An 18,936-nucleotide genomic window follows, 5' to 3' on the forward strand; every position below is an offset into this window, starting at 1 on the left:
ACCTCAAATGCTTGGCTGTTTCTGGTCATAGCTATAATTTATTTTGATATTTAATTTGTAATAATTGATCACCCTTTGAAAGGGTGTGTAGACCTGTTTGGCTCTGGTGGCAGCATTTACCATTTGTAATGGGGAGGGGACACAGCTGGAAATCTGTGTTAGTCTTCCCATAAGTGTTTGAGTGTTTGTAAAGATTCTTAGCTAAGTCTCACTGTGTGAAAGGTATTAACTGGAAATGTTCTCCATTTATTAAGCATCTGTTTGTTTGTTCTGATTTTCCTGCCAAGGAGTGTATCATATAACTGATTTGTTTGCAGTTAAAAACATTCTCTGGAATCTCCGTGCTCCTTTTCCTCTTTAAAACTTTCATTTAGTATCTCACTGCTGTTTTCTGCTGTGATAAACATTTATGTATTGTTTTCTGCCTAAAATAATGTAGCTAGTAGCTGTAGCATAGTCCAGTTTCTGGTTTGTTTTCTCTGGGCCTGGTTGTTTGTTTTCAGTGGCTGTTTGTTTTGAGCACATTTTCCAGGCCATCTTAGATTAGAAAAAGTAATTCTTCACTTTAGTGAAAGGATCGTTTTGATTGGCCACTGGCTAGTAAAGATTGGCTTGTCTAGGGCTTGGAGTAAGCACCCCATTGGTTTTTTTGAGCTTTTTTTAAAAGTGTTTCAGGTTTGAACCTTTTGATACTTAAGCCCTACCTTTGAGATGGTTTCTGCTTATTCACACTGAGCTGAATGGAGGAGGGCACTGACCACTACTCTGATATGTGATACATAACAATAAGTATCCTGTTTTCTTGCTTATTTTACTAGCTATTATTTATTCTTACCATTTATTGAACTTTTTCTTGTCTGCTGCCTACTTTGTGCTATGTGTTATTGCTATAAACTAATCTGCACTGTTGTACTGCAATTGTCTGCCTTACTGGGCCTGTTAAGTCACTTTTGTAAATGCCTCACTGTTTTTAAAGCTTTTTTAGCTAAGTTTTACTGTGAAAGGTATTAACTGGATTTTTTTTTCCCTTGGTTAATCATCTGTTTGTTTGTTCTGATTTTCCTGTCAAGGAGTGTATCACATAAATGCTTTTCTGCAGTTAAAAGCATTCTCTAGAGTCTCCTTGCTCTTTTTCTGTTTAAAACATTCATTTATTGTCTCACTGATGTACTTCTGCTGTGATAAACCTTTCTGTAGTGTTTTCTGCCTATAATAGTGTAGCTAGTAGCTCTAGCATAGTCCCGTTCCAGATTTGCTGTCTCTGGGCCTGAATGTTTGTTTGCAGTGGCTGTTTGTTCTGAACACATTTTACAGGCCATCTTAGATTAGCAGAAGCCATTTTTCTCTTTAGTGAGAGGATAGTGTTGATTGGCCACTGGCTGGTAAAGGTTGGTTGGTCTAGGGCTTGGAGTAAGCACTTCATTGGTTCTTTTGTGCTTTTTTTAAGTTGTTTCAAGTTTGAACCTTCTGGTACTTAAGGCCTACCTTTGAGATGGTTTCTGCTTATTCACACTGAGCTGAATGGAGGAGGGCACTGACCACAACTCTGATCTGTGATATATAACAATAAGTATAATGTTTTGTTGCTTTTATTACTAGTTATCACTTATTCATGCCACTTATTGCACTTTTTATTGTCTGCTGCCCACTTTTTACTGTATTTTATTGCTATAAACTAATCTGCACTGTGGTACTGCAATTGTCTGCCTCACTGGGCCTGTTAAATCACTTTTGCAACTATCTCACTGTTTGTAAAGGTTTTTTAGTTAAGTTTCACTGTGTGAAAGGTATTAACTGGAAATGTTCTCCGTTTGTTATGCATCTGTTTGCTTATTCTGATTTTCCTACCATGGAGTGTATCATATAATTGATTTGTTTGCAGTTAAAAACATTCTCTAGAGTCTCCTTGCTCCTTTTTCTGTTTAAAACATTAATTTAGTGTCTATCTGCTGTTCTTCTGCTTTGATAAACATTTCTGTACTGTTTTCTGCCTACAATAGTGCAGCCAGTAGATGTAGTATAGTTTCCCACCCTGCCTCCCTATTATTGTCTTGTTTTTAAACTTGGTGGTTTTGGAGTTGCCCGCTCCTACTGTAAATTTGATCTAGGACACTCCTCCCAGTCCAGTCACATTAGCTCTTTCTACCTAATACACAGGTAACATTTGGGAAGGCCGACCACCTTAGTTTTTTAACCTTGAATTATCTTCTGTTCCTCCTTTCTCCCTTTCCACGTTACTAAAAAAAAAAGCTTTATTCCGCTGCCTTTACATTATTGTATTTCCTACTCCTACTTGTTCTCTAAAGTGTTCAATTGAATATTTTCTGCTGCATTTATTACTGCTTGTTTTTAGCCTGTTTAAATGGTGTTATTCTATGCCTCTTAGTTTTGGTTTTAGCAATTGGGCTTGGGCTTTAAGCCTACCTCTTGGCTCTACCTGGCCTCTCTCCCTCAGACTGTGACAAATATGGATAGACAATTTCCTACAGTTTATCCTACCAGCCTGGTTGATATGGGCATCCTGAGACAGTGTAGCAACTGCCACATACACATGTATAACTATCTACTACTACCACCTATGGGCACAATTTGTGAGAGATGCAATTACATTAAGAACCTAGACTCTATGCTCTCTCCTTCACAAGCCAGTATATCTGGCAATGGGAAGGTTGTCAATACAATCACTACACCTCAAACACCTCCCACAACTACACAACACTCACCCACATATGCGGATGTTCTCAACAAAAACAAACCCAAACAAAAGAGACCTCAGAGGCAAAAACACAAGCGAACACCACAACCCTCCACGCCCCATACCACACATAGTCCACACACCTGTGTCTTGCAACCATTAAGGCCTAATCATAAACCCAACATATTAGTCATAGAGACTCCATTGTGAGACACACAGATGTGCTTCTCACCAAGCTGGATAAGGAGAAAGTCACGGTTAGTTGTTTGTCGGGTGCCAGAATCCACCATATCACACACGCACTCAAGTTTCCCAACAACAGGTACAGTTATGACTCTGTCATACTTTGTTGGCATGAATGACTTGGGAAGTACCTTCCTGGAATATATGAAGAGAGACAGGATTGGACTCACCGAATATGTGGCCCAGGCAGGTATGTCCCTAGCCTTAAGCAGCATTCTATCACCACCCAGAATGATGCCTCAATACAAACAGAAAATGATTGACTTTAACAATTGGCTTAGTTTCTGGTGTCATTCCAGGATGATCCAGTACCTGACAGCCTGAGAAGATATGATTGACAGACCACAATGCTTTGCTAGATATAGCCTGTATCTGTCTCACTTGGGCTTCAGGCTTCAGGCAAACGTCCTTGCCTCCCCCATAGTGCTTTTTTTAGGAAAAGTCATGAGGTCAATACTACCAACATAAAAATTTCAACAAAATGTAAATTAAAGGTCATACTGCTAAATGCTAGTAGTCTAAACATGAAACTGCACTAATTGCAAGCATTCTTAATCCTGGAAGATGCTGACATTTATGCAATCACAGAAACCTGGTTCAAAGCTGCGGAAAGCACCCCAGCCTTACCTGGTTGCTCATCCTATCATACATTCAGACCCTAAACTATGGGCCAAAGGAGGTGGAGTTTCAGTATATATTAAAGACACACACAAACCTCCCAGATTGTCAAACAGATAATCACAGGAGACATTCCAGGTGCAGTTAACAATTGACAAGACCGCTATTTAAATTATAGCTAGCTACAGGCCCCCAAATTTGACTCAAGAAGCCCACTCCACCTATCTGGATCTCTTTGAATCTATCAAGATTCAACCCTTTACCCTGATCTTGGGTGACTTTAACTACCCAACCATAGATTGGAAAAACTACTCATGCCAGAACACAAATGCCTAGAGATTCCTCAATTTTATCAGTGTAAATGCCTTTGAACAGCTAGGTGATACCTCCACAAGAGGTGATAATATCATGGACATGGTATTAACCAACATGATTAACCACTGCAGCACCCCTACAGTATCATCCTCCCTGAAAAGATCCGACGATAAAGCGGTCACTTTCAAAGTCAACATCTCCCCTGACCCCCTTCTAGTTAGGGTCAAACAAAAAACTTCTCCAAAGCTGATTACAACTTCCTGCAGGATGGTATAAACAGCTTTACAGTCCCCTCCCCCTCTGTAAGAACTGGCACCAATGTCCAAATCTACACCAAAGTACTATATGAGCATTTATATAGATGCATGGAATCAGGAATACCTGACAGGACAAAATCATCCTCAGCAAAGAAGAGTAAACCTGCCTGGTGGAGATCTGCAATAAATAAACTATATAACAAAAGGAAAAAATGGCAGTCCAGGACCAAGAAGGAGCAGGTGCCTAATTGGAAGCAATCTCCTTAGCCTGAATAAGCAAATAAGAGCACTAGTGAAATCCTTTAAAGTCAACTTCAAGACCAAATTGGTCCCATCTACTAGGTCTTCTTCACATATGTCCACACTCTCAAAGGAAACACCCAGATCTGTTCAGAACTGGTGGTAAAGGACACCACATACATAAATGCTGTAGATATAGCCAACCTACTGGCTGACAGATTCAGTGAAAACTTCATCCCTCTGTCCCCCCATCAGTAAGTCAGGACATCTCCAGTACCTGCCCCCTCCCCTTATCTCTAGGGAACAGGTCATTAATGCCCTCTCAAAGGCAAAAAATACAGCCTCCATGGGACTCAATAACATCCCAGGCTGCATTTTACATGAACTCAGGCATGAACTTGCAGCAACATTAGGCACCCTATACAAGCAAAGCCTCAGTATCTGCATTGTCTCAGCCGAGTGAAGGACAGCCACTGTTATCAATTTACTCAAAAGTGGAGCATCCACTGATCCAGGAAATTATAAACCCGTCAGCCTAACTAGCCTGATCTGCAAGGCCGTGGAACAGATTATCATGGACCTCATTAACAGGGACATTGGCACCCTCCAAACACTCGACCCCACACAGTTTGGCCATGGATGAGAGGAAAGTGATGCACACTGCCTACCTTGACCTGGCCAAAGCTTTTGACACTATTTCCCACTTGGGCATAATAGATAAACTCTCTCAGCTAGGCATCAATCCATAAGTTACCAGATGGGCAGCATACTGGCTCACTGATAGAACCCACCTAATCAAATAGGGGAAGCCACCTCAAGCAGTAGACCTGTAATGAGTGGTGTACCCCAGGGATCGGTCTTGGGGCCTGTCTTATTCGGGATATACTTCTCTGAGGTGTAGGCCAAAACCAGTAGGCTATGGCTGACCAAGTTTTCAGATGACTGTAAGCTGGGCATGCTCATCAATTCCCCAAGTGATGTGGCCATCTTCCAATAGGGTCTCACCCAAACAAATGACTGGTGCCAGAAACATGGCCTCAAGCTGAATGTCAAAAAATGCATCATTATCCCATTTGGGGAGAGTGATGTCCCCATATATTATCACATTAATAACAATGTCCTAAGCACGCAATCAGTCGTGAAGGATTTGGGCACCCAGGTTGATAGCAACCTGACTTTTGACCATCATGTTGCTTTTGTTGTATGGAAATCTTTCTACATGGCCCTCCTCATAAGTAAGGCTATCTCATCCAGGGACAAGAAGATCATAACATCCCTATAATCTTTCCTTATAAATCCAGTTATTGACTGCAATGCTCCCTTTGGCATGCACCTCACAAAGCACATGCAGCAGCTAGACAGACCACAGAGATTCCTCACCAGAAGAATCCAGGGCCTCAAACATCTACCCTCCACAGATAGGCTGAAAGCCCTATCCTTCTATTCAGTTTCATGCAGACTCCTCAGAGGTGACCTCTCTCTGGCAAACAAAGCAATTTCAGACCCCGCCTTGATGGGACTGCTGCATACCCATAAATCAAGCTCCACTCAAGTAACCCACACGCATGACCTCAACCTGGTCTGTGGCACCAATAGGACTTGTTGACAGGACAGATTTGTGTTCCAGGGACTCCCCCATCTGTGGAATAGACTCCCTCTCCATGTTAAGCAGAGTACCTCATTATCCCTTGTTAGGTGCAACCTGGATAACTGGATGGGAAACAGAAAATAAACTCCTGGGATTCCACCTGTGTCCCTGCTGGGGAGGGGCATTAGGTGCTGACTTGTCTAAACATGGGCTAAACTCTTGGATAAGCTTATAAGGACCTCAGGGCCAATAGCCTAGTAACTTCCTATGATCCTATGAATGTGTGAGATTTGAATTTATTCTGAGTGTGAGTGAGTGAGTCAGAGGTTTTAAACTGGAACACATTGCTATGAAGTATATAATAAGGGATTACATTTAGGGTGGACAGAGGTATATAGTCCAGTCCCAGGAAATAGAGCATGGTCCTGTTGTGCTCTAAGGGAAATTGTGGAATTTTATTCTTGTGTGTTCTGTGCTCTGGTGTTTTCTGTGGCTCTTCCACACTGCAGTCAGTGGTGAGGACTGAGGCTCCTTAACTACTGACACAGGTTTTAAGTGGGGGACAACACGTACTGGTGGCAGTCCAATGGGTTATTAACTGGATGTCACATTATTGGTGGCAGTCCAGAGGGATATTGTCTGGGTGTCACATATATCTAGCTAAATACAGATACATGTACATACATATTTGTACATAAAATCCAAAGCATTTTTTAAGCAAACTGCAACAAAAACAAGAGCCAGGATACTGAAAGGTGGTAGACCTAAAACAAACACAAGGTTCAGGAAATCTTAGATAAAATCATTATCATTAAAAACTTCTTCTTCTTCTTTCGGCTTTTCCCGGTTAGGGGTCGCCACAGCGGATCATCTGTCTGCTCATGAATGGAAGTGGCGTTTTACGGTGTCGAGTTGCCAGCCCGGCGCCCAACCTTCCACAGAAGGCACACACATGCCTAGGGCCAATTTAGTGTGTCCAATCCACCTACTGCATGTCTTTGGGATGTGGGAGGAAAGCGGAGCACCTGGAGGAAACCCACGCGACCACAGGAAGTACATGCAGACTCTGCACAGAAGGCACCCCAGCCGAGAATTGAACTGGAGAACCTCTTGCTGTGAGGTGGCAACGCTTACTGCTGCACCACCATGGCCACCCCATCCTCATTATTATGAAGTATACATTTTACAGGTACACATCTGCGCATTCCTATATACCATCCTCTTTATTATGAAGTATACATTTTACAAGTACATATCTGCACATTCCTGTATACCATCCGCATTATTATGAAGTATACATTTTACAGGTACATATCTGCGCATTCCTATATACCATCCTCATTATTATGAAGTATACATTATCATTATCATTAAAAACTAAAGTTAAGAAATCTAAAAGCCAGTAAGGTGCCCCTGTTTGAATCCAGATAGATGATCCTAAACAGACGATACTTTAGGGATATAATAAAGAAGTTTTAGGGACAGTCTGATGGAAATAGAGAAGGGAGCTATTTCTTCAAGACAAAGCTGAGGTCAACAAAAGGTATCCTAGCTGAGATTTATAAATGTGTCTGTGTAACCACTGGAAGCCTCTTGTTTGAAGGGCTAAGGTGCAGGATCAAAGGATCTGCATGTGCCCATGCACACATGAGTGTGTGTTTACATAGATAGATAGACAGATAGATAGATAGATAGATAGATAGATAGATAGATAGATAGATAGATAGATAGATAGATAGATAGATGTATCTAAAGGTTTATCACAGATTATTCATTTTGTCAAATATCTCTGTTACTAGGCTGACAGAATTCAGTATATGATATACTTCTTTCAGCTTTCCTAAATTCAGTAAATTTATTTTGTCTAAAAAATGCCTATTTAAATTCATTTAAAGTGATATTGAGATTACATGATCTTAGAATATTATAGTGTCTCCAAGGATTCTCATATAGACCCCACCTAGTCCATATAGCCTGAAATATATAATTTATAAGGAATTTGATTCTGAACTGCCAAGTGGTCTGTAATATCCACATTATATATGTGTACATGTGCCACCTGAAAGTTAACATGATTTGAAATGTGTCCATACTATGCCAAAGCTTTCTTTAGAGGATTTCCCCTGAGGGTTACCTAGTTGATATGTCAGTACACATTCCACATAGACAGGTTTATATACACATGTCCCATGCAGGCAGGGAGAAAGTCACATATAGTTTGTGTGTTGTTTGTTGTGTGTTGCAGGTAATGAGATATATGCCTTTGAGTCATGGTTATTGATCCTAATGCATAACCCTTAGACCATTTTGGAAATAGCCTATAGCACAACCCATGTGGAAATGCAAAACAAAATAAGGTGGATTTATGGACTATGGATGCACTACTTCATGTATCTAGACAGCTCAGAAAATATGTGACAATATTTTTGTCATCTGTGCTATGTTGCACAACATGGCATAGAACAAACAAATGGAGCAATGGGTGATCATTTTGTCAGGGACTTCCATACCAGATGCATCAAATGCAGAAAGTATGAAGGAACATGTGGCAGCAGTACCACAGCTGAGGCAGAGGCAGGTGAAAAACATTTCATTATTGCCAAACAGGTGGTCTAGTCCACAGATTAAAATGATGCATGCGGTATTGTTTCCAGGTTGTGCAGGGCAATGCATGAACTCGCCACATTGTGCATCAGTAATCGCAATACAAACACAGTACAAGAGTGGACAGAGCCGAATTATTGTTATTTGCATATGTTTATGAGATAAAGTGGCCGGTAACCTCAACACTGTACCATAGACAGAATCTCAGGAAGAGAGCACAGTAGTCATGTATCTTAGGAGATTGTGGGAGTAATGGTAGTAGGACCAAACTTCCATTAAGTGACCATTGGCAGTGTCCACTCTTTTGATTTGTGGTGTAGGGGCTTGATTTGGTCTGTAGCAGGGAACTGGGATTGAACTGCAGACCCATGTGCATGCACCCAGATAGGATGTCTCATGTAGTGAGCCTGGCAAGAATTATTGCCCATGATCTAGACAAAGGCTAGAACTGGGGGAGAGATGCACTGTGCTTAAAGGCGAGTCTCACATTTGCATACTATAGACATGCCTCAATATATAGAAATGGAATTCCATGCCCCTTATGACACAAACTTACCATGGTTTCCTATATCTAATGTTTAAAACCTCTAGTCAAAGGCAATAAGTGACTGTGCCAAGCCAGTGCCACCTGTTCCAAGTTTCACAAACACACAGACACACCCAAACACACACACACACACACACACACACACACACACACACACACACACACACACACACACACACACATAACCCCCCAAGTTGCAATTATCTGAAAACTTTGTCAACCAGTGGTTTTGCCTCTCTGTAGATCTCAGAGGTAAATACCAAAAATGACAGGTCCCAGCACTAAGTTTAAGTAATATAATTTATTTATTTATTTGACATTTGTTGACCGGGTTGGTCCAGCTGGGTCAGAGTCCTTTTTCAATGGAGACCCGGGGAGAAAAGATCCACAGTTGATACATAAAATTAAATTTACATAGTACATAGTTAATTATACAAAGTCTCCAATAGTGATATGCAAAATAGCCAGTTTAACACAAGTAGCAATTAGACTCTACATATCAGCAAGCGGAGTAGATACAGTGCAGGGTAAAAAGTAGAACAGATACAATTTACATTTAAGTCAAGGCAAAGTACAGTAGGTACAGTGCAGAGTAAGATAAATAAGTAAGTTTTTTTCTTAGTCATCTAAAAGGTAGAACAATTCAAAGTTAACATTTAAGGGCAAGACAAAGTAGAGTAGGTACAGAGCAGAGTAGGATAGATTAATATAAGTTTACATCCTTAGATGTCAGAACAGATTAAAATAGCCATAATGGGAGAGAGGTGGTCAGGTAAGAATGATTCCACATGAATGTAGGTATAAGGTAGAGAGATAGGAATGTAGGAATACTGAGTTGAAATATAGAAAATTAGGAAGAAATCTGGGTTACACAGGTGTGGGAGAAAAACAGAGAGGCTGGTTGGCTTAGAGGAGATGGGTCAGTTGGGGGGAGGTAACACTGACATACTTTATTATCGCTTAAGTGATTTTTAGAGCATTTCTGAATTGGTGTTTGGATCTAATGTGTCTAATGTCAAGTGGAAGTTTATTCCAGTTCTCAGCAGGGGAATAGCTGTGAAGGTTTTTACCAATGTTGATCATAGATTTGTGTATGGAAAGTAGATTTTGCTCAGAGCTCTGAAGTATTCTTGCTGGAGTTGGGGCAGAAGGTGGGCAGGTATAGAATAGAATAAATTATCTAAAGCTAGAGAGAGGAGAAGGTTTTAGGGTAATTCTAGCCAGTTCAATTTCCAGAGTGCTAAGCAGTGATGAGACGAGTATGGTAATAAAGCAGCAAATTTAGCTACCTTGTTGTAGGTAGACTCTAGTTTAGAAATAAGTGATGTTTGTATGTTGTTAAGGATTGGAGAGCCATAGAGCAGGAGTGGTAATAGGTAAGCATGTGATAGGGCTGTCTTAGCTTTACTGGAAAGAAAGTTTTTGTTTCAGTAAAGGAGTCCAGGTTTGTGGTGGGTTTTCTTAATGTTACTTCGTACATGCAGGTCAAATTTTAGCTGGTCATCAATAATGACCCCAAGTAGTTTGATATGGCTTTCCACTGCGATGGGTGTGTTATTGTGGAGAAGGATGGTTTCAGATAGTTCATTGTTTTTGGTACAAAGAGTAAGAGTTTTGTTTTTTCTTTGGGTTTAAGATTAGATGGTTTTGGTTGAGCCAGTTTTCAATAGACAAGAAGGAGTTCTGTGTTTTAGTATGGAGCTCAGGGAGGATATCAGCAGTGGTGATGACTGTGGAGTCATCGGCATATTGTAGTAGTGATTACTGTGGGGTAGAAGTAGCTAATTGAGTAGTAAAAACAGCAGTGGTACCAAAATTGAACCTTAGGTACTCCCATCTTTATAGGAAGTTTGGGGGAGATAGCAGATGGCCATTTGACAGTTTGGAAATGATTGCTGAGGTAACTAGAGGACCAGGAGATAGTAGGGGTGGATAGCTTTAGTTCAGAGAGTTTTTCTAAGAGGTGGAGGTGGGAGATGGTGTTGAATGCCTTTGAGAGGTCAAGAAAGACGGAAGAGACTAGTTTATTCTTGTCTCTGGCTTGTGAGATAGTGTTTATGAAGGAGATGATAGCAATAGAGGTACTATGACCAGAGCAAAAGCCATGATGGGTGGGGGTGATTAGGTTTTCTTGTATGAGGTATTGTAGGATTTGTTTGTGAACACATTTTTCCAAGTTCTTAGATTGGGGTGATAGAATTGTTATGAGCCTAAAGTTGGATAGTTCGGTGGAGCTGCCTCTTCTATGGATGGGTAGGGTGTAGAACTTTTTCCATATGGCTGGGACTTTGGCTTCAGTAATGGATCAGTTGATGAGAATAGAGATAGGTAGGGCTAAGGAGCTGGGCAGCTAGCTGAAGAAAGAGAGCAGGAAGACCGTCTGTTGATGGAGAGCAAGGTTTAAGTTTAAGGAGCAGGGATTTTATGTATCTGGTGGATGCAGTTTTTAAGCTGAAAGCTCAGGAGGTGTTAGAGGGTATAGGATGGTTGGTGTGTGGAGTGGTGTTAGAGTTAGGATGGTTGGTTAGTTTACTAATGGAGTCTATAAAGTAAGAGTTAAAGTTTGTAGCAGTTTAGAGGGGACTATTAGTGGGACTAGGTTGGGGAGTGGAGGGGTTGCTGGATGAAAGATTTGGTTAATCGGGTCTATATTAAATCAGTGAATGCTTAAAAAACCTAACGCTGATTTATCGACCCCATGTAAGTGAAAGCTTGTAATCCTGAACACTTAGAACAGCGATTTTTTTACCAGGGAAAATAATTACTGTTCCAAAAAAGAAAAAAAAAAACTTTAAAACATTACATAAAGTGGGGGGCTGTGCCCCCCACACACCCCCTACTTAAATATACCAACTCTGAGAACCCACTACAGTGACGAAAATGGCAAAATAATGAAGGCGGCCAAGCGATTTCTTTCCCAGGATAAGAATTTGCTTATATGCCGTTTCGGTATTTTGCCGTTTTGTGCTTTCAAGTTCGATCAAGATGCATTCGAAAGAATGCGTCTTCGATCATATAATAGGGAACCAGTTAATCATATGCCAGAATTTTTTAGGGTTATATAGGTGTGTTTTGGGGGGATTTGAATAATAGTTTCTCTTGTCATTGGTAACGGCTTTCTTAGTAAGGTTACAAAGATGTCTATATTGTTATAGGTGGATGGGGAGTTTGGTTTTGGTCCAGAGCTTCCAAATGTTGTCCCTCTGAGCCATGAGGGAGCGTGTGGAGGGTGTTAGCCCAGGGGATACAGCTGATTTTGTTCTGATATTGTGTTTAGGGGCCAGGGAGTTGAGTATGTTAAGGAATATGTTATTATAGTTCATTACAGCTTGATCGAGGGGTAAGTGGCTGAGAAAGGTCCAGTTGATAGCTGAGAGTTTTATATTTAGTTCCTTAGGGTCAAAGTTTTTTTAATTTATGATATGCTTTGATCTTATGAGGTTTGAGTATGTATGGGCTAAATCGGGGGACTTTGATGGGCACTGGTCACTGAGGGTGTCGGGTAGGGTTTTGTGAAAGTGATATATCTGGGGATGTGATACTAGAATCCAGTCAAGTAGAGCAGAATGGGTATTTGATTTAGTGGTATAAGTAGGTGTAGTTACTAGTTGGGTGAAACCATGTAAATTAATGGAGGTGGAGGGGGATTCAGTGGAGAGGATTAGCCAGTTAATGTTGACATCGCCCATGAGTACAGTTTCACTGGGGAGGTCAGAGCAGAGAGGAAATGATACTTTCCAGTACTGTGTGTTGTCACCAGATGGAATGCAGATTGCAGCAATATTAAATGAGGTGTGGGGATTAATTTTACAGTTAGCCAAAAGAAGTTCTGCAGGTGAGTCTGGAGGAGAGGGGGAAAATAGAGGGATGAGAGTGAGGTGATCAGTGTGCATGATAGCAACACCTCCTCCTTTTTTTTGGTTCAATCTAGTCTTAAAATGTTGTAGCCAGGGGGAAGAATGTCTTTATCTGGAACGTGGGGTCTTTGCCAAGTTTCACTAAGAGCTATGATTTCAGGGGAGTGTAGAGATATCCAAGAATGGAATTCAGTAGTTTTGTTCATTAAGCTTTTCAGGTTGATGGAATATAGAGAGAGATGTGTTTTAGAGGGATATGGGAGTGGGGAATGGTGGATTGTATGGCGTTATCACCAGAAGGGGAGGATAGACCTGGGTGGGGTTGGGGTGTATGTCACCTGTGACTAGAAGGGAGAGGAGAGGAGGGATTGAATGTGGCTAAAGGATATAAAATAGATAATATTTAGGTTTTCTTTTAGGGAGGTTTGGTTTAAATGTGCTAAGTGTTGTGTTTGGAGGTAAAGGTTTGGACACATTGGAAAGTGGTAAATTCAAGAATGAATGAGGGAGTTGAGTGGGATAGGTAGAGGTGGGTGAGTGGAAGTTGGGTTTGAGGGGAAAGTTATAAGAGGAAAGATTGTATAAGATAGTTAGGGTGGAAGTAGTTAGTATTGCTAGGAGAAGGGGGTGGGATGTCATTGTGAAGTGTGGATGGATGAGGTAGTGACTGCATGTGTGAAGGAGCTGGAGGTAAAAAGTAAGCTGTATAGCTAAAGAATAAGAGTAGAATTAGAAGGTGTCAGGGTGTGTGCAAGTGAGGTTGAGGCTTAATAACTAGAGTTATAGGCGGTAGTTTAGAGTGGAATAGGGTGGAGATGTAGGAGTAAAGAGATTGGAGGAAGTGGAAGTGAAGGGTGGGGCTTTTGGGGGGATGGTGTGCATGACTTGAAAATAAAGGAAATGATGCCAGGGGTAGGTGGGAATGGGACTAGGGAAGGGGAACAGAGTGAGCCCGAGTTTAGCGAGGGCAAACAGAGTGGGTTGGCCCAGCAGAATGAGGTAAGTGGAAGGCGCACAAAAAAACATCAGTAATTGCACGTTTTTTATTTTGCAGAATAGTATGCTAGTCTGTAGTGTGGGGGTTACAGGAAGGGGGAGATAGAGAGAGAGTAGAACTAGGGGAGTTCTGGCACCTAGGCCCTAAAAAGCAGTGGTCAGAGCAGACACTAGTGAGAAGTGTGGTAGCTAACTATAAGATGAAACTCCTGGGATTGGGACAGGGTAAAGGATTCTCAGGAAAATGGTGTGAAAGTGGGCTACTTGGGTGAGCAGCTATACTTGCCACTTACCGCACCATCTTGTGGCCAAAGAGAGGAAAAGAGAGTATAAAAACTAATCAGCTATCCGGAGAGAGGAAGGAAATGGGAGGTGGGAAAACAAACACCCTTGGAAGCCCTTCTTTGAGTGTGCAAGCCCTAGCTGAGTCCGTGACATGAAATGTTCACCATAAATGCAGCAATTGTCTCTTAGTTCAGTAAGTGAAAAACCCTAACAGCAATTTACATCAGGACTAGAGACTTTAACAACTTCATCAACACATACATTGGTAAAGAGGGAGGCTTCCATCCTGTTTAATGATCTGGAAGGAGTCTGGAATGGTTCCCTAAGATTTCAGAGGAGTTCTTTCAATTTAGGCTGTTTATTTAGGCTGGTGGGTAGGGGAAGCGACAACTCATTCCCAGTATGTAGTGGCAGGAAGCACACACACCAAGGGCAGGAGAGCGTCCATGTAGGGGAAAACGTACTCTAATTTAAAACTCATTTTAAAAACATGGACTACTTTCATAATTTCATAACAGCAACTTGCATTCTGTGGGTCTGTCTTTCAGGCAGTTTGCTATCCATCTTACTACATATGGGTTCATTTTTAAATCATTTAGTTGTTGTATGGTGTTAGCATTTGGAATGGTGTCAAAGACCTTTACCTGATCAAGATATGATGCATGCACTGCATGGCCATCATCTACAGACTCCACAACCCTTTTGAGAAATTTACAGATGAAATTGACAGGATAGTTTCTTCACTGAAAAAAAGTTGTTTGGTGTCATGTTTAACAAGACTCTTGATATCATGGTTTATGACATAATTTATAATAAGTTACATGGCTTTGCAAATGAGACTTGTAAAACTGATAGGTCTGTAATTACCTAGGTCAGTTGTAAGACCATCCTCATAAATGGGCATCTCCAGTATTGTGCACAATTCATCACAGACAAAACTAGTAGGTAAACCTAATCTAAACAGTTTGAGGAGTGTGCCTACAAGGACAGTTTTTAAATTATTAATTAAGTAATTAGGAATATTATTAGGTCCCATGGAGTAAGAAATTCAGATATTTTAGGCCATTGAATAGAAGCATCCAGGATGAAGATGGCAGTGAATCTGTTTGTAAGGATATTAGCAGTATCAATTGGGTCAGAATAGGAGTCCCCATTATGAATAAGGTCTGAGCAACTGAGTTCTTTTTTTTTTTTTTTTTTAGGTTTCTAACATAGCTGATTATGATTATCTTTGGCTTCAGAGATCAGCTTAAATTCGTAGGCTACTTTAGGTAGTGTTCTTCAGTTTTTTTAAATGCTTTTGATTTTGATATTATCCTTGAGAAGATGGGTTTTAGATTGACTAAATAATTTGAGTTTCTTTCTTTCTTTCTTTTTAGTTTATTTAAGGTGGTGGACCACCAAGGAGGTCTGTTTTTGAATTTCCTGTAATACTTGGTTTTGGTAGGGATTAGCTCTATGCAATTTCCCAAATGGGTGTAGAATTCCATAGTGAAGCTTGCTGTTGCATTATGGTCTGAGGAGGTGCAGTCATGAGTGAACATTGATATTTTGTCACATAGTAGGTTGAATATGGAATGTTTGCAGTTCTTAAATTCAGTGAGGTTTGCTGTAGAAAATTTTGTAAGTTTAATGGTGAAGATCACAAGTTAATGGTCAGAATTCTCTGGGAAAGATGATACCAGAGGAGTAGTACATGAGGTAGCCATATTGGTAAGAATCAGGTCAAGGACACTATGCATTCTAGTAGGTTTATTTACTAGCCTCTCAAGGAAATTTTTTTAAGTCAAGAAATTAATAAAAAATGTGGAGGTATAGATATTTCAGTCTACCGAATGGTAATTAAAGCCATCTAGATTAAGGGAGCTCTTGCTAGTATGAAGATCATTTAGGAAACTGAAGAATCTTACATGGGCATTAGGGAACAAAGAAGGTGTTCTATAAGAAGTTGATAATTAATCCTAGCTAGAGTGATCTGTAGTTCATTGAGTTCAGTTTGTGAGTCCCTAGGGCTCTTCTTGGAAGTGATACATTCATTTACTAATATAGAGACTCCACTGCAGTTGTCTGAAAGTTTGAAAAGTGGAAAACCCTGGTTTAAATGGAATACTCTCTTTACCTTTAAATCAAGATTCAGTAAATATACAGGCATGGATGCTTTCCAAATGAATCTATGTCTTAATATCAGGCAATTTATCGTTTCAACTTCTAGCATTAAGGAATGGCCACTTTAATGTGATCTGATTTTGGGACTGATGTGTTAATTGCATTGGAATGTCCATCAACTGGACACTGACTAAAATAGTTGCTATAGGGCAGCAAAGTCTTTAGCCGGTATGCAAAAACTTGAAACAAGAGGTGAAGGCCTTCCTTAGCAATGCAAGCTGGACTGTTGTGCATCTCATTCTGTGCTGACACATACTGGATTCCCTATGGAATGACATGATCTTTATTTTTGTATCTATGCATTATTTAAGGTGAAGGAAGTTTTTCATAAAGGACTAGTGTGTTATCAGCATTTTTAATATGCCTGGAAAGTTCTGACATGACTCTGCATATCCCTCATGTTTTATGTCTGAAGTCATTCATTCCCACAAACACCACTACCATATCATAATTATATTTGTCAAGAGTTAGGGTCCTTAAGGCCTTGTAATGTCAGAAATCCTAGCACTTGAAAGACCACTCACTGCAACTCTTTCTTTGTCGAGCCTTGTGAATAACGAGTCAAAGTGTCTGACAATAGAGTCACCTCTCACTAGAACATTTTTGTTGCTACTATGGTTCAGATTGATTGGAGTTCTTTTTCTCAGGTGACTGTTTATGTAAGCTATGCATGAGGTTGTTGAATGGCCTGATTTTTGTTGAGACTTAATCTTATCTCTAAGTGACTCTGGAAGTGATTGTTTTACATCCTCAGCATAAGATAATGCAATTAAAGAAGTATTGTAGCAGAGGTGTGTGAAACTCACACGGAGAGTTTTATGGGTGAGAGAAGCCTCCAAATTAATGAGGTATTTGCACCTCCCAGAGATGGATTTATTAGTGCTGAGTATAGGTTTAATATCTGTGAACATAAAGCAGTTTGTTCTCTGTCTTGGAAGACCTAATTCTAAAAGGACAGCAACAGAGTAGAAACTAGCAGGCTGAACTTTTATCTTGTACAGTGCTTAGGTGTTAGAAGGGTAAGGAAACGGTAGCTAAGAAAGAGAAACTTCCTCATTTGATTATCTCTTGCTCTGTAGTATGAGAGTATAAAATGAGACAGGGAGGAGATGCCAAAGACAAACTTATAGTTAGGGCAGGCAACTCAAGATCCACCAAGTTTAAACGAGCGCCATGGACTGGTTTGGTAGACAGTCTGCATTTCGGTACTTAGGAACACAATGGGAGGGTAAATGTATTTAAATAGACTGAGGTGACAGTCTTCACAAAATCAAACATATATGTTTACATAGACCATTAGGAAGCCTGTCTTAATTTAGCAATTACCCCAAAGCGTAGTATTATTAAATGACTTGCTCAAACCAAGGTCACACACTAGGTAAAGGAAGGCAAAAAGATTCATGCCCTACACCTTTTGTACAAGCAGCAACTCATTAACAAGTCAGAGTTTTATTCCTCATTTCAAAGTCTCACAGGTATTTAGATATAGTCGTGCCATGCAAAGCTACCAACTGTCATTTGTAACAAATGACAAGGGCTGTCAAAATGTATAGTATGAATGTAAGTATAAGGATTCTTTTATACTGGCTTTTTCTAAAAAGTTATAACTTCATTTCTTTTGACAAAACAGTCCTTTGCAAATATATTAAATTAGGATTTGCCCCATCCTGTACAAAGAATAAGGACAATACAACATCATTTATTTCAACGAAGACAAGAGCCACACCATTTTTTTCAAAGTAGCAGCAAATCAGATCTTACGTAAACAGAGATTTCTGCTTCCAGTATCATCAAAAAAAAAAAGGTTCAGTTAAAATGATAAAAAATCCAGAAAACATATTTTAGACTTTTCATAGAGATCACAAATTCTTCTCATTCACTGAGTATACAAAAAGTTATGTACAAAAAGGTATGGGGAAAGTATTGGTCATATAGCTTGTACAGCTGATAGCATAGTACATAATGCAAGCTGTAGAGGGATCTACTTTCATAAGTCTAAAAACTCATGATGCAAAAGCTATGCAAATAACAAGGCATAAACCAACAAAGAATGCCATGTATACATTAGGATAACATATTGTAAAGTAATTTCTCAAAAAAATCACTCTCTCTCTCTAGATATATATATATATATATATCTTCAACAATTCCATAGTTATTTATACCCAAACTAATTCAAAGATAAATCTAAAAACATGTATTCCAAAACCTATGTAAAATATATTAGAAAAAACATTTGCAGACAAACATATTTTTAATAATTATACAAGCCATGTAAGCCTCACTAAGGGCCCCAGTATAAAAATTGTATAGTACAGCTTGTGCACTACTGACCATGTCTGAATCTATCATGCAGGCTATTCTGGCATCTTTAAACAAAATTTACAAATCCATAGCACAGGCCCTGAAGCAGACATATCCTGCTATGTCATGATTGATGCTATTTACATCTCTCATACCTGACCCCATTACATACAAAATGCTGAATCAACAACATTGCCCACACTAAATCCCCAGTGTCTCAC

Source organism: Protopterus annectens, chromosome 6.part1 (genome assembly GCF_019279795.1).
Source record: "Protopterus annectens isolate FY-2018-M chromosome 6.part1, PAN1.0, whole genome shotgun sequence".
In the NCBI taxonomy this organism is placed as follows: Eukaryota; Metazoa; Chordata; order Ceratodontiformes; family Protopteridae; genus Protopterus; species Protopterus annectens.